This window comes from Triticum urartu, chromosome 2A, assembly GCF_056163025.1.
Source record: "Triticum urartu cultivar PI428250 chromosome 2A, HENAU_Tu73, whole genome shotgun sequence".
Lineage (NCBI taxonomy): Eukaryota > Viridiplantae > Streptophyta > Magnoliopsida > Poales > Poaceae > Triticum > Triticum urartu.
The window spans coordinates 145611848-145624207 of NC_141874.1; positions in this window are offsets into that span (position 1 = coordinate 145611848).

Sequence of the window (12360 nt, forward strand, 5' to 3'; positions counted from 1 at the left end):
CATCTTGTACTTGTAATTCTCTCTTCTTCTGTAAAGCTATGGTATGCAATTTGCATACTCTCGAAAAAAAGAAGAAGAAACGAAGCATCCGCCAGACGCTCTCAGAGTTTAGCAACTGGTGGTTGTCTGACCGTTTGCTTGATGCGATTTGGACAGTTGGATCAAGCCACCGGAGGACCTCGGCCGTCGGATGAAGAGGGGACACTCTTGCAATGAATAGTTTCACTCTTGCCACCGCCGTTATTCCCAAGCCCCACCGAGGGCATTTTCGTCTTTTCATGTTTTGGGTCGTTGTGTGGTGGCCGCTGGTTGGCTGTGGATCCACGAGGGCGTCAATTGGGTGAGAACCCGCCTCCACCCCCTCCCTTCTCTATTGCAGTCGCCGCCTCCCTCATCCTCCCCCTCACGCCGCTGCTCCCCCTCGCACCGCGACCAGAGCCTCCTCACCTGGACATGGCGACCAGGTCACGCCGAGCACACCCGGCATCACGCGCCTTCTCGTCGGGCGGCCACCTCTGAGGGTGGGACGACCTGCGCGTGTGCCATCGCCATCACCACCGATGCCGAGGCAAAGGCCAGGGCCGCGCTGTTGGGAATGTAGCATGCAATTTTAAGAAAAATCCTACGATCACGCAAGATCTATCTAGGAGATGCATAGCAACGAGAGGGGGAGAGTGTTTCCACGTACCCTCGTAGACCGAAAGCGGAAGCGTTAGGTTAGTCGGTTAATGTAGTCGAACGTCTTCACGATCCAACCGATCTAGTACCGAACGTACGGCACCTCTGAGTTTTGCACACGTTCAGCTCGATGACGTCCCTCGAACTCTTGATCTAGCAGACGGTCGAGGGAGAGTTCCGTCAGCACGACAGTGTGGTGATGGTGATGGTGATGTGATCCGCGCAGGGCTTCGCCTAAGCACTACGATGCTATGACCGAAGGAGTAAACTGTGAGGGAGGCACCGCACACGACTAAGAGAACAACTGTTGTGCTTTGGGGCGCCCCCTGCCCCCGTATATAAAGGAGGGGAGGAGGAGGTGGCCGGACAAGAGGGGCGCGCCACGGGGGAGTCCTACTAGGACTCCACTCCTAGTAGGATTCGCCCCCACCTTTTCCTTTCTTCATCGGAGGGGAAAAGGAAGGAGTGGGAGAGGGAGAGGGAAAGAGGGAAAGGGGGGGCGCCGCCCCCTCCCCTAGTCCTATTCGGACTCCCATGGGGAGGGGGGCGCGACCACCCCTTGTGGGATGTCCCCTCTCTCTCTCGTGGCCCATGAGGCCCATGACTTCCCCCGGGGGGTTCCGGTAACCCCTCGATACTCCAGTAAAATACCCGAACCACTCGAAACCATTCCGATGTCCGAATAACACCTTCCAGTATATCAATCTTTACCTCTTGACTATTTCGAGACTCCTCGTCATGTCCGTGATCTCATTCGGGACTCCGAACAAACTTCGGTCACCAAAACACATAACTCATAATACAAATCGTCATCGAACGTTAAGCATGCGGACCCTACGGGTTCGAGAACTATGTAGACATGACCGAGACATATCCCCGGTCAATAACCAATAGCGGAACCTGGATGCTCATATTGGTTCCTACATATTCTACAAAGATCTTTATCGGTCAAACCGCAATAACAACATATGTTATTCCCTTTGTCATCGGTATGTTACTTGCCTGAGATTCGATCATCGGTATCCTCATACCTAGTTCAATCTCGTTACCGGCAAGTCTCTTTACTCGTTCTGTAATGCATCATCCCGTAACTAAATCATTAGTCACATTGCTTGCAAGGCTTATATTGATGTGCATTACCGAGAGGGCCTAGAGATACCTCTCCGATACTCGGAGTGAAAAATCCTAATCTCGATCTATGCCAACCCAACAAACACCTTTGTAGACACCTGTAGAGCATCTTTATAATCACCCAATTACGTTGTGACGTTTGATAGCACACAAGGTGTTCCTTCGGTATTCGGGAGTTGCATAATCTCATAGTCAGAGGAATATGTATAAGTCATGAAGAAAGCAATAGCAATAAAACTTAACGATCATTATGCTAAGCTAACGGATGAGTCTTGTCCATCACATCATTCCCTAATGATGTGATCCCGTTCATCGAATGACAACACATGTCTATGGTCAGGAAACTTAACCATCTTTGGTTAACGAGCTAGTCAAGTAGAGGCATACTAGGGACACTCGGTTTTGTCTATGTATTCACACATGTACTAAGTTTACGGTTGATACAATTCTAGCATGAATAATAAACAATGCTGATCATGTTTTTCTCGTGAAAGAGGCTTAGTCAAGGGGTCTGCAACATTCAGATCTGTATGTATTTTGCAAATCTCTATGTCTCCCTCCTTGACTTGATCGCGGATGGAATTGAAGCGTCTCTTGATGTGTTTAGTTTTCTTGTGAAATCTTGATTCCCCAGTATTGTCACAAAATATTTTCATTGGACCCGATGCACTATGTATTACACCTAGATCGGACATGAACTCCTTCATCCAGACCCCTTCATTTGCTGCTTCCGAAGCAACTTTGTACTCCGCTTCACACATAGATCCCGCCACGACGCTCCGCTTGGAACTGCACCAACTGACAACTCCACCATTCAATATAAATATGTATCCGGTTTGCGACTTAGAGTCATCCGGACCAGTGTCAAAGCTTGCATCAATGTAACCATTTATGACAAGCTCTTTGTCGCCTCCATAAATGAGAAACATATCCTTAGTCCTTTTTAGGTATTTCAGGATGTTCTTGACCGTTGTCCAATGATCCACTCCTGGATTACTTTGGTACCTCCCTGCCAAACTTATAGCAAGGCACACATCAGGTCTGGTACACGACATTGCATACATGATAGAACCTATGGCTGAGGCATAGGGAATGACTTTCATTTTCTCTCTATCTTCTGCAGTGGTCGGGCATTGAGTCGGACTCAACTTCACACCTTGTAACATAGGCAAGAACCCTTTCTTTGACTGATCCATTTTGAACTTTTTCAAAACTTTATCAAGGTAGTATGTGCTTTGTGAAAGTCCAATTAAGCGTCTTGATCTATCTCTATAGATCTTGATGCCCAATATATAAGCAACTTCACCGAGGTCTTTCATTGAAAAATTCTTATTCAAGTATCCTTTTATGCTATCCAGAAATTCTGTATTATTTCCAATCAACAATATGTCATCCACATATAATATTAGAAATGCTACAGAGCTACCACTCACTTTCTTGTAAATACAGACTTCTTCAAAAGTCTGTATAAAACCATATGCTTTGATCACACTATCAAAGCGTATATTCCAACTCCGAGAGGCTTGCACTAGTCCATAAATGGATTGCTGGAGCTTGCACACTTTGTTAGCACCTTTAGGATCGACAAAACCTTCTGGTTGCATCATATACAACTCTAATTTAAGAAATCCATTAAGGAACGCGGTTTTGACAGCCATTTGCCAAATTTCATAATCATAAAATGCGGCAATTGCTAACATGATTCGGACAGACTTAAGCATCGCTACGGGTGAGAAGGTCTCATCATAGTCAACTCCTTGAACTTGTCGAAAACCTTTCGCAACAAGTCGAGCTTTGTAGACAGTAACATCACCGTCAATGTCAGTCTTCTTCTTGAAGATCCATTTATTCTCTATGGATTGCCGATCATCGGGCAAGTCAACCAAAGTCCACACTTTGTTCTCATACATGGATCCCATCTCAGATTTCATGACCTCAAGCCATTTCACGGAATCTGGGATCATCATCGCTTCCTCATAGTTCGTAGGTTCGTCATGGTCCAGTAACATGACTTCCAGAACAGGATTACCTTACCACTCTGGTGCGGAACATACTCTGGTTGACCTACGAGGTTCGGTAGTAACTTGATCTGAAGTTTCATGATCATCATCATTAACTTCCTCACTAATTGGTGTAGGCATCACTGGAACTGATTTCTGTGACGAACTACTTTCCAATTTGGGAGAAGGTACAACTACCTCATCAAGTTCAACTTTCCTCACACTCACTTCTTTCGAGAGAAACTCCTTCTCTAGAAAGGATCCATTCTTAGCAACGAATATCTTGCCTTCGGATCTGTGATAGAAGGTGTACCCAACAGTTTCCTTTGGGTATCCTATGAAGACGCATTTCTTCGATTTGGGTTGGAGCTTATCAGGTTGAAGCTTTTTCACATAAGTATCGCAGCCCCAAACTTTAAGAAACGACAGCTTAGGTTTCTTGCTAAACCACAGTTCATACGGTGTCGTCTCAACGGATTTATATGGTGCCCTATTTAACATGAATGCAACCGTCTCTAAATCATAACCCCAAAACGATAGTGGTAAATCGGTAAGAGACATCATAGATTGCACCATATCTAATAAAGTACGGTTACGACATTCGGACACACCATTACGCTGTGGTGTTCCAGGTGGCGTGAGTTGTGAAACTATTCCACATTGTTACAAATGAAGACCAAACTCATAACTCAAATATTCGCCTCCGCGATCAGATCATAGAAACTTTATTTTCTTGTTACGATGATTTTCCACTTCACTCTGAAGTTCTTTGAACTTTTCAATGTTTCAGACTTATGTTTCATCAAGTAGATATACCCATATCTGCTCAAATCATCTGTGAAGGTCAGAAAATAACGATACCCGCCGCGAGCCTCAACACTCATCGGACTGCATACATCAGTATGTATTATTTCCAATAAGTTAGTTGCTCACTCCATTGTTCCGGAGAATGGAGTCTTAGTCATCTTGCCCATGAGGCATGGTTCGCAAGCATCAAGTGATTCCAAAAGCCCATCAGCATGGAGTTTCCTCATGCGCTTTACACCAATATGACCTAAACAGCACTGCCACAAATAAGTTGCACTATCATTATTAACTTTGCATCTTTTGGCTTCAATATTATGAATATGTGTATCACTACGATCGAGATTCAACAAAAATAGAGCACTCATCAAGGGTGCATCACCATAAAAGATATTACTCATATAAATAGAACAACCATTATTCTCTGATTTAAATGTATAACTGTCTCGCATCAAACAAGATCCAGATATAATGTTCATACTCAACGCTGGCACCAAATAACAATTATTCAGGTCTAAAACTAATCCCAAAGGTAGATGTAGAGGGAGCGTGCCGACGGCGATCACATCGACCTTGGAACCATTTCCGACGCGCATTGTCACCTCGTCCTTAGCCAATCTTCGTTTAATCCGTAGCCCCTGTTTCGAGTTGCAAATATGAGCAACAGAACCAGTATCAAATACCAGGCGCTACTACGAGCATTAGTAAGGTACACATCAATAACATGTATATCAAATATACGTTTCACTTTGCCATCCTTCTTATCCGCCAAATACTTGGGGCAGTTCCGCCTCCAGTGACCAGTCCCTTTGCAGTGGAAGCATTCAGTTTCAGGCTTAGGTCCAGACTTGGGCTTCTTCCTGGGAGCAGCGACTTGCTTGCTATTCTTCTTGAAGTTCCCCTTCTTCCCTTTGCCCTTTTTTCTTGAAACTAGTGGTCTTGTTAACCATCACCACTTGATGCTCCTTATTGATATGTACCTCCGCAGCCTTTAGCATTGCGAAGAGCTCGGGACTTATCTTTTCCATCCCTTGCATATTATAGTTCATCACGAAGCCTTTATAGCTTGGTGGCAGTGATTGAAGAACTCTGTCAATGACACTATCATCAGGAAGATTAACTCCTAGCTGAGTCAAGTGGTTACGGTACCCATACATTCTGAGTATGTGTTCACTAACAGAACTGTTCTCCTCCATCTTGCAGCTATAGAACTTGTTGGAGACTTCATATCTCTCAACTCGGGCATTTGCTTGAAATATTAACTTCGACTCCTGGAACATCTCATATGCTCCATGACGTTCAAAACGTCTTTGAAGTCCCGATTCTAAGCCGTAAAGCATGGCACACTGAACTATTAAGTAGTCATCAGCTTTAGTCTGCCAGATGGTCATAACGTCCGGAGTTGCTCCTGCAGCGGGCCTTGCACCTAGCGGTGCTTCCAGGATGTAATTCTTCTGTGCAGTAATGAGGATAATCCTCAAGTTACGGACCTAGTCCGTGTAGTTGCTATCATGATCTTTCAACTTAGCTTTCTCTAGGAACGCATTAAAATTCAAGGGAACAGTAGCACGGGCCATTGATCTACAACAACATAGATATGCAAAAACTATCAGGACTAAGTTCATGATAAATTAAACTTCAATTAATCATATCACTTAAGAACTCCCACTTATATAGACATCCCTCTAGTTATCTAAATGATCACGTGATCCATATCAACTAAACCATGTCCGATCATCACGTGAGATGGAGTAGTTTTCAATGGTGAACATCTCTATGTTGATCATATCTACTATATGATTCACGTTCGACCGTTTAGTCTCAGTGTTCCGAGGCCATATCTGCATATGCTAGGCTCGTCAAGTTTAACCCGAGTATTCTGCACGTGCAAAACTGGCTTGCATCCCAAGAATCGATACTATTGCGAGGCAAAGAAGAAAACCAAATTTTTGCACGATCTCGCAAAGAAAATAGAAATAATTTCAACTTCACTACATCATTGTCCACATCTTTTTTCTTTTGCATATCGCATAGTTCTACGAATGTGTTAAGATGGGACGCGGCATCCTCGTTAGGAGTACCGAAAAATTGATCTTTCATAACAAGATTCAGCAAAGCAGTATTAATATCACAAGACTCCGCACTAGTGGCGGGAGGAGCAACCAGAGTGCTAATAAAATCATTGTTGTTGTATTAGAGAAACCACACAACTTGGTGTTCTCTTGAGTCATTGTGACTACTCAACAAGATTGCACTCAAAAACAGATCTGGCGAGAAAACGGGGAACGAAAAAGAGGGCGAATAAAACGGCAAATTTTTGTGAAGTGGGGGAGAGGAAAACGAGAGGCAAATCGCAAATAATGTAAATTGCAAGGAGATGAGATTTGTGATTAGGAACCTGGTATGTGTTGATGATGTCTCCCCGGCAACGGCGCCAGAAATTCCTTTTGATGTTTGCTTGAACTACGTCGGTATTTCCCCAAAGAGGAAGGGATGATGCAGCACAACAACGGTAGGTATTTCCCTCAGCGATGAGACCAAGGTTATCGAACCAGTAGGAGAACCACACAACACCACGTAAACAGCTCCTGCACACAAAGAACAAATACTTGCAACCCGACGTGTTAAAGGGGTTGTCAATCCCTTTCGGGTAACGGCGCCAGAAATTGGCACGTGGACGGGAGAAAGTTGTAATAGATTGAATAAATAGATCGCGAACAAAATAAAGTGCAGCAAAGTATTTTTGTATTTTTGGATTAATAGATCTGAAAATAAAAGCAAATGAAAATAGATCTCGAAGGCAAATATAATAAAGAAGAGACCCGGGGGCCGTAGATTTCACTAGTGGCTTCTCTCGAGAAAAATAGCATACGGTGGGTAAACAAATTACTGTTGGGCAATTGATAGAACTTCAAATAATCGTGACGATATCCAGGCTATGATCATTATATAGGCATCACATCCAAGATTAGTAGACCGACTCCTGCCTGCATCTACTACTATTACTCCACACATCGACCGCTATCCAGCATGCATCTAGTGTATTAAGTTCATGGAGAAACGGAGTAATGCAAGAATGATGACATGATGTAGACAAGATCTATTTATGTAGAAATAGACCCCATCTCGTTATCCTTAATAGCAATGATACATACGTGTCGGTTCCCCTTCTGTCACTAGGATCAAGCACCATAAGATCGAACACATCACAAAGCACCTCTTCCCATTGCAAGACAAATAGATCAAGTTGGCCAAATAAAACCCAAATATCGGAGAAGAAATACGAGGCTATAAGTAATCATGCATATAAGAGATCAAAAGACTCAAATAACTTTCATGGATAAAAACATAGATCTGATCATAAACTCAAAGTTCATCGGATCCCAATAAAAACACACCGCAAAAAGAGTTACATCAAATAGATCTCCAAGAGGCCATTGTATTGAGAATCAAAAGAGAGAGAGAAAGGCATCTAGCTACTAAGTACAGACCCATAGGTCTACAATGAACTACTCACGCATCATCGGAGAGGCACCAATGAGGATGATGAACCCCTCCGTGATGGTGTCTAGATTGGATCTGTGGTTTCTACAACTTGCGGCGTCTGGAATTGATTTTCGCCGACTTCCCTAGGGTTTCTGGAATATTGGGGTATTTATAGAGCAAAGAGGCGGTGGAGGAGGCCACCGAGGTGGGCATAACCCACCTGGGCGTGCCTGGGCCCCCAGGCGCACCCTGGTGGGTTGTGCTCCCCTCGGAGCACCCCTCTGGTACTTCTTTGGCCCAACATGTGTCTTTTGATCCAGAAAAATCCTCAAAAAGTTTCATTGCGTTTGGACTCCGTTTGACATTGATTTCCTGCGATGTAAAACAAGCAAAAAACAGCAACTGGCACTGGGCACTATGTCAATAGGTTAGTTCAAAAAAATGATATAAAATTGCTATAAAATGATTGTAAAACATCCAAGAATGATAATATAACAACATGGAATAATAAAAAATTATAGATACATTGGAGACGTATCAATGGCGGTGTCCAGTCATAGATATTTTTTTCTAGGGCGGTTCTTTTGATGGTTTTTTGTGGAAGTTCTTTTGATGGTTGTTTTATTTCGATGGTCGTTGTTCTTTGTATGACATGGCTGTTTCCAGGTGGTTCACTTTTTTACAGGAGGCACATGCTTTTGTTCATCTTGCTTCTTGGTAATACATTATTTTTGTTTTGGCATGTACAAGATGTGAATTTATTAGTGTTGCTTTAGAGTAAGTCTGGACCATGTTGGTTCTAATAATGTGTTCTTTGATGCTTCTACGGGTTGTAATTTTTTCCATGCTCAGTGTGGGTAAACACATGGAGTTTTTTCTATCTCTCTTGACTTCTCACATTAACATTTCGGGACATGAACATTGAAGTTACTATGGCTACCATAAAAGGCATATTATGGCCTAATAAACTCTTAGTTGCATTATATATAGTGGTAATTATATGCTTTCTATCTGTTCTAATGTAATTCAGGAAAAATATTATCTATAGTTAAAAGATACAATTCTTATTGTGGAGATCAACATGTTCTTGTTATATCTTTTGTGCACTAGCTACCTTTTGATATACAAACGTGGTAGGGTCAATAAATTTTGGATGAGAAGTGTATGTTTAGAGTTGGTAAATAAGTTTACATACTATCGAGTCTTCATAAATCAAGTGTATTGTTCCTTGATTTACTAGAAGAAAATAATGTATATGTCATGGATTCATCTTACTGAACTTTTCTCCCGCAGATACTAGGAATTCTTGGTGAGAGGATGCTTCTGCTGGAGACCTGGATTCTTCCCTGTAGTTGCGGCCTGTCATTACAATTGTCACAAGGCAGACTTATATGTTCTACTAGCATAGACTATTTCATCACATGCCCTTTGACTTTGGACTCATGTAACATAAGAATTCAACCTTGATCTCTATAGACCTGTCAATGTAATGCTAAACTACATCCTGCTCTTGGTAGGTCCCTTTGCTAGATGTAAACATGCCTGCAGCTCAAACAAATGTATGGAAATCTGCATTCTTAATGTATTGTTCTGTCCTTATGAACATACTGAAATCAATTCTAACTTCTGATCTCATGCCGATGAGGAGCACCACTATGCTTGATCCTCTCGCAATTGAATGTTTCTTCTTCACTTTATTATTGTTGGGTAACATAGCATGCAATTTCAAAACAATTCCTACGCTCACGCAAGATCTATCTAGGAGATGCATAGCAACGAGGGGGAGAGTGTGTCTACGTACCCTCGTAGACCGTAAGCGGAAGCGTTTGACAACACGGTTGATGTAGTCGAACTTCTTCTAGCTCCGTGTCGGTGTACAAAAAGAGGGGTACACTTTTTTGTACCCCTATGACTATGCACGGACAGTCAGAGCCACGCCAGTGACCACACCAAGCAGGGCAAGAGAGGTGAGCCAGGGTAAGACCGAAGTCCAAGGTAGCTGGAATAACGCCAAGGCCAAGACCACGAAGAGCAAAGGGACGAAGCGGGCTCCCCCCCGGCGAGATCCTTGTCGGGGTCAGCCTTAGCAGCCACGGCAAGACCCTTGCCGCGGCAGCTTGCCCCAGGCCTACGGAGTGAGTCACCCTTGAGTTCACAGCCCCCACCATGGTCCACTATGTTGGGGCAAGGGCTCGGGAGACACCTCTGTGGTGGCATGCAGATCTTTGTGAAGAAACATTCAAGATCAGATAAGCACTAGAAGACGACGACCCTTGGCGAGATCCCAGCCAAGGAAAACCACGAGACCCCCGGCAAGCGCCTTGCCGGGGACGACAGCGGGCACCACGGCAAGACCCTTGTCGAGGCCCCGGCAAGGCCCTTGCCGAGGACATCTACAGGGCCACCACCAGGCCCGCACCGACCAAGTCTCCACCGCCGTTCACATGCAGCTGCCGACCCAACCAACTGGGCAGGCACCTGCGTGGCGGCATGCAGATCTTCGTGAAGACCCCACCACCGCGCCACCACAGCTGCCTGCCTGCCTACATGGCATCGCACGCACCGCTGGCCAGGGCGCGTGTCAACACGAGGAGGAGCGGCGACGGACGGGACGGACTTCGCCCCCGTCCCCGATAAAGCAAGAGGACACCTAAGCAGACACATTAAATGCGCCTTGTCATGTAATGCGAGGGATAACCTCGCAACACTGTGCCCTTTCCACCTCCTGTGTGCCACTGTGGCAACCCCTTTTCCCTATAAAAGGAGGCCCGAGGCGACCAGTGGAGGGATTCGGCTTTTTGGAGCTCCTCACGCCCCATAGCTAGTTCAAGAACACAAATATACATCCACCAAAGCAGGAGTAGGGTTTTACGCATCTTCGCGGCCCGAACCTGGATAAACGAACTGCGTGCTATCTGTTTGATCCGCTCTTCTCTCAACCCCGCGCCCCGCTAACCGTAGTAGGGATTCTTGTGATCCCATATGTGTCGTTTCCACATACATCTTTGGCGCGCCAGGTAGGGGGTTGCAGTTGTGAGAATCGGCTTTAGCAGTTAGTCCAGCGCTTCTTCATCCTCACGGCTCTTGAAGAAGGAAGAGGGCCAGAAGATCAACCCGGAGCGATTACAAACAGAAAGCTAAGTCACACCGAACCCTGACCATTTCTATCATTTTTATATGGGGTTATTTCCCCCGGAGATGTCATGCCTTTGTATGGAAAACCTGCACGCCAGGGGGCTCTCCCGCAATCGGCAACGCCCTTGCCCTGTTTCAAGTCTGCTCAACAGCTCAAGCAGCTGCGTTGAGAGCGGCAGGATAGCCTTTCGCGATCAACAACGCTCTCGATTCTGACTCGAGTCAAGCTCGATAGTTCGAGCGGACGCGTTTAGAACAGTAAGGTGGCTCGCCCGGTAGCACGCATACCCGGCAGGCCAATGGGGATCCATCCCCAAAACGCCGCTTGGGGCTTCCGCGCCGGCGAACCTGCCCAATCGGTGTAGGGCGCACATACAAAGGGGAATTGAACAGGGAAATAACACGCACGAAAATTAAAAGTACTGCGGAAGTTATGTTACATCACATCATTGCTGCAGTTCCAACTAAAGATAAAAATTGTCTTGGTCGTGAACCTGCAGCGGCAATGAGGAACGAGATGCCTAGTCCCGGCGCTGGCCTTCCACCCTCTTGATTTCGTCGATACCGCTGATGATGGGCTTGATGCGCTCCTTGAGCACCGTGAGGTCAGTACCATCCGGCAAGCTATCCATCGCGGCTTTGAAGTCGAGGTCAGGATTCCAGTATGCCATCTTGGTGAGGACCTTGGTCATGGCCCCCCGGCAAAGCCGCCGGGCCTCCTCGGCCAGCGTGGCCGCCCTGCTGGAGTGAAGATAAGCCAAGGCTCCAAGGACACCCTCGAAGAACTGGGTCAGCTTGGCGTTGACGGTCCCACTGCGCTCAGGGGCATACCTCACGTTCGGCATCCCCATGGTGGCCAACTGCGAGGTGACCCTGCCGGCGATGTCCTCCAGACGGCTGATCCAACGGTTCTCACCTGCCACATAATCCTGGTGGGAGGCGGCCTCGTTCGCCCGCAGCTACTTCTCCTCCTCCAGGCCCCTGGTTAAGGTCTCCTCCCGAGCCTTGCTCTCCGACAGCATCTTCTCGAGATTCTCCAGCTTTAGTTTGAGATCTCTAACGGAGTTCTGTGCTTCAGAGAGCTCCTCAGCTCTGCTGATGACCGCTCCTTGCGCCTCAATTAGTA